The sequence below is a fragment of the Pteropus vampyrus genome, unplaced genomic scaffold (genome assembly GCF_000151845.1).
Source record: "Pteropus vampyrus isolate Shadow unplaced genomic scaffold, Pvam_2.0 Scaffold67, whole genome shotgun sequence".
Classification (NCBI taxonomy): domain Eukaryota; kingdom Metazoa; phylum Chordata; class Mammalia; order Chiroptera; family Pteropodidae; genus Pteropus; species Pteropus vampyrus.
This window is the reverse complement of record NW_011888848.1, coordinates 666,611-671,576: the sequence shown is the minus strand read 5'-3', so window position 1 is coordinate 671,576 and position 4,966 is coordinate 666,611.

Here is a 4,966-nt window from a genome sequence, read left to right as displayed (position 1 = left end):
AAAATACTTTATTGCTAAAAAATACTAACCATTATTTGAGCCTTCAGCTAGTCCTAATCTTTTTTGCTGGTGGAGGGTCTTGCCTGGATGCTAATGAAAGTGCAAATCTGTGAAGAGCAAGAAACCGAAGTGCAATTAAATGAGGTACTCCCGTGTAGCTAAAGAGTAACTTAACTTGTTAAGACCAATAAAAGGTCCTTTCTTCTACTCATATATCATTGTTTCCCTTCCTTTTCTCATAAAAATCCATTGTGAAATTGGGACAAAATTTGGGTTTCTGCTTTAATCTGTGTTCCTGACTGATTCTGTGATCTCGAACACTTTTTGCCTCTCGCTTTGACTTTTTATTAACAAGCTGTCACCTGGAAAACAGAACTAGGTATTCTGTCACTAAAAGATTTTATTTGGGAATAAGAAAGGATTGCAATCTGGCACCTGCAGACATGGCGAGCCACATGCATACACTGGGTTGGACCAAGATACCGAAGGAACTCCTCGAAGGGAAGCGGAAGTTGAGAGGGGCTGCTACAACCATAGAGCTCTGGTATAAGGAGTTCTTCCTATAGGGTTCTCAGATGATAGAGTATACAACTCCTCTCATAAGCTCTTGCTCTTTCCACAGACCCTCCCGATTGTGTCCAAGTTAAGTCTCTGTCAGAATTTTTATGAATGCTAATTTGGGGAAGGAATCATGCAGAAATTGGAAGCCCATACTTTGTGGCTTAGAATGTTGATTAAAGAGCATCCAGCCTAAGTAAAAGTCTTATAAGAGTTCGAACCAAACTGACAATTGCCAGAAGCAAAATCTCAAAAGGATTGAGAAAATGCTCTGAAGAATGGCGGTTTTACAGCTCATTTTTACATTAGAATTAGAGGAGGTAATGCTGACATGAAATTCATTAGTGGTAGATTTGGGAGGCCTGAGAAAGCAAAGTGGGGAAATCTCAGATTGGATGAGTAGTAAAACAGAGAGACACATTCTTCACTTACATTGGTGGTACAGGATAGTTAACATTTACGGCACAGAGATGGTATTCAGGGAACGAGATAACGAGGGATTCTGTGGTCTTGTGCTCTGGTGCAGTGGGTGTGCTCTCAGGGGTCCGGAAAAGGAGATTACTCTGGCATTCCAAGGCTATGTTATCTTAGATGCAAAAAGACAATAAACTGGCTCACTTAAAGACTGACCTTTGTCAAGGAAGCTACAAGCTAAGGATGTGACTATTCGCCATGACCCGCTTTTCGTTAGGAATTTTTATGTTCAGACCATCCTATAGGGTTATTTTTCGTCTCTGAGTTTGTAAGGCCTGCCATGCAGGCTTCCCCTGAGCTTGTTAGGTTTAGTATGTAGCCTTTTTCATCTGCAAGATTATCGCTCATAAAATGCTGCCCACTATGTGCTCATCAGGGCAATGGGGAGCTCAATGTTGCATTTAACTGGGTGGTTGGCTATAGTGTAAATTTGCTTCAATTAACAATTCTTTCAGATTGGATGAAAAAGTGGCATTATCTTTTGTAACTCCTCTGGGACTTGTCATTTAAAAAGTAACCAACTTCAGACTGGGAAAAAAATGTTAAGGCATCATTCCTAAGTGTGTAAGGGATACTTAAATATAGGGTGGCCATTTTCTATAAATGTTACCTATTATTTGGGAGAGGAAAATAAATCTAACTTGATAACTTTTCCTACATGTGCTTGTGGTTCAAAAATCTTGCCTGGTCATTAAACAGAATATGAAATCAAAGGAGAAGAATTTTACTCACCCTGCGTATTTACTGTTCATTTCATTGCAGGCATATTTCCAGAAATCACCATCTTAGTAACTAATGTGCAGTTAAAGACTTGGAATATCAGTATCCTCCTCCTATGGTTGTTGTGAAGATTGATTTACATGTTCTCAGAACAGTGCCTGGCTTGGAAAGAGCTCAATAAATTATTTTATTATCACCTTACTCTCACTGAAAGCAGGATTGGCCTTCTTTTGGTTTCCCCATTACCAAGTCCAATTGCTTAGCATGTCACAGGTGCTTCATTAATTTTATCCATTGTATGAGATTCAAGCTTTCAGCATTTACACTCGGATTTTATCCAGTTTGAATGAGTTATCTGATCATCACAACTTCCTATCCTTTTGCCTAATTTTCAGTCTCTTCTGCCATATCTGTCCCTGGAGGAAGTATGTCAAAACATTTTATAGAGACAGGCATTATTTGAAAGCAATATAGTTTTATTATTTTAAAATATCAGTATCATTTCTAACTAGTTTTAGGGGTTGGTTGTTTTTCGTTTTTTTTTTTAATGAATTTATTCTGTGCATAGGGAAAATACCATCCTTGAAATCTAAATATATGCTCTGTGGTACAGGATTCAAGTGAAAACATCAGTATGAACTCATGTTCAGCTTACAGAGATAATTCTAGAAATGTACATATTCACAGCACATTTCTGTTTGCTGAGAAGGCCTAGAAGCAGTGATACCCCAATAGCAACAAGCACATCTAGTACTCAGATCTTGGTTTCTAAGTTCCATTTGAAACTAGGACTCCTTGGAGAAGAGGCTGATCTTAGGGCTGGGGCTAGGAATATAGAAGATGAGCCTAGAGCAACTTTCCTACTTCTTGCCAGAAATTATGGAAGTGCTCAAAAATCAAAAGGATGGGGCATGTCAAAGAGACACAGGAGCCAACCTGGCATAACTCCCAAGAACCAAGCTGGAATGATTTGAACAACAAAATAAACATTAGAAAAGAAATATACATGAGTTCACACTGATATACATAATTGAATAAACAAATGCGGGGGAATCTTTCTAAGTGTGTAAGGGATACTTAAATATAGGGCAGATCTTTCTTACGGAGCAATTCCAAGTAGTACATATAGATACACCCCCTTCCAGGAGGTGAAACGTAATCTTGCCCACTCTCCACTTTCCATAGACTGGAGTTGGTGACTAACTTCTGAATAGAAGTATGAAAAGGGAAAATAGTAACTTTACTGTGGAGAAACCTAATAGACACTACCTTAAGCAAGTATTCAGAATTAACACCCACTTGATAGTATTCAACTACTTGTATGATTCGATGAGAAGAACCCTTTGCCTCTGTGATTTTCTTCCTAAAACTCCATAACCCCAGTCCAATCATGAGGAAAACATCAGATAAACCCAAATTGGGGGGCATTCTACAAAATGCTGACCTATACGCCTTAAAACTGTCAAAGTAATGAAAAAATAAACGGTAAGGAACTGTCAAAGACCATGGGTTTATTAGACATGATGACTAAATGCAATGTGGTATCTTAGATTGGCATCAGAAAGGAAAATGATAGTGGAAAAACTAGTGCAATCTAAATAAAGTCCAGAGTTTAATTAATAGTAATTACTAATGTTGGTTTCCTAACAAATGTTTCATGGTTATGTAAAAATGCTAATTAACATTAGGTGTAAGGAGCATACAGGTAGTCTCTATATTTTCTATGCAACTTTTTGTAAATCTAAAATTATTCCAAGACAACAAGTTTTAAAAAATTGAAACATATAAAAACAACTTCTACTGATTTCTGCATATGATTTATGACTATATAAATATTTCACAGATATTCTGAGTTTGTCCTCTTGGGAAAGCCAATGCTGCTAAGAAAATCCATGAATTTATTATGTTCAAATTACCTGGTCAAGTATTTCAATGATAAATTTTGATAAGGATTAAATATTGATAATGGCATATAAAACTATAGCTTTAAAAAAGTCTGAAAAGTTTAAGAGTTCCAAACATTTAAATTGGAGCCCACTCAGCCACAAGGGATAGATACACCTGCCTCATCTAATACAGGAAACAATTCTTAGCAGAACAGCTGCCACCTTCTCGGTTTGGGAAGCTGTTAGGCTCTCAGCAATGACACACAATAAGTCCTCACTTAACATCTGTAGGTTATGCAATTTTAAATGAAAAGGAGTAAAATGAAACCAATTTTACCATGGGCTAATTGATAGAAACGAGTTAAGTTCCCAGGGCATCTCATCAGTGACGTTGAATGAAATGGTATTTGAGGACCAGCTCTACTTAGAGTTACGAATGTACGAATGTGGCCCTTTCTCCAGAACATCTTTTTCTTTCTGCTCAATTCTGCCTGTGGTGACTTAAAAAGAACCACTTCTCCTGGTGGTCTCTGACTTTCCAAGCGGTTTACCTTAATAACTTTGGCCACCGTTTACCCAAAAGATACATATGGCTTGGGATTCCGGGCTTGGGAAAGTCAGCAGCCAGTGGTGAGCAAAGAGCAGTAGAGGAACATAGCTGAGCTTTCCAAGGAGTTGATAAACTTTCAACACTCAGCATTTTCAGAGGCAGTCGAGTTTCTGGGACTTGCTATTAAATATCTGTTAATAATTCTTAATGTGAAAGAGAGAGCTATAAAAGATAGTTCTTTGTATCTTGCTTTTCCATTCCTTTTGACCCCACTGTTAAAGACTTAAAAAAAAAAAACAACAAAAAACAATATCAAGAACAATTTTTATTAAGACCACTATTAGTAAAAGGTTACAGTCTTTTCAAAATATCCCAGAATCTATGAGGAGCAAGGACTAGGGAAAAAAAAACACCAAAGCACAACAGCATATAATGCTGATGTGTATGTTAAACAACTTTTCATTTGTCTCATTAAATCTACCTTTTCTCCAATTTAGGCAAAGGTCATAACAAAATATAACACTTGTCTTATGAGTGGTTCATAAAATGGGAGCGGCTATGCTTTTGAATTTTGTTCATGTCATCTTTTAGGCACATTACATAATACCTAGATATCCTTAGATGTCACTAGCTGATGGTTCCAATTTTACAACAGAAACAGCCATGGAAACCTTGTCCTCGTAACTAGTCCTGTCATTAACAGAAGTGTGACTTGTTCATACACTCAATCGGCTACAGAAAAACATCATATTTTGTGTTAATTAAAACAAAGAAAAAA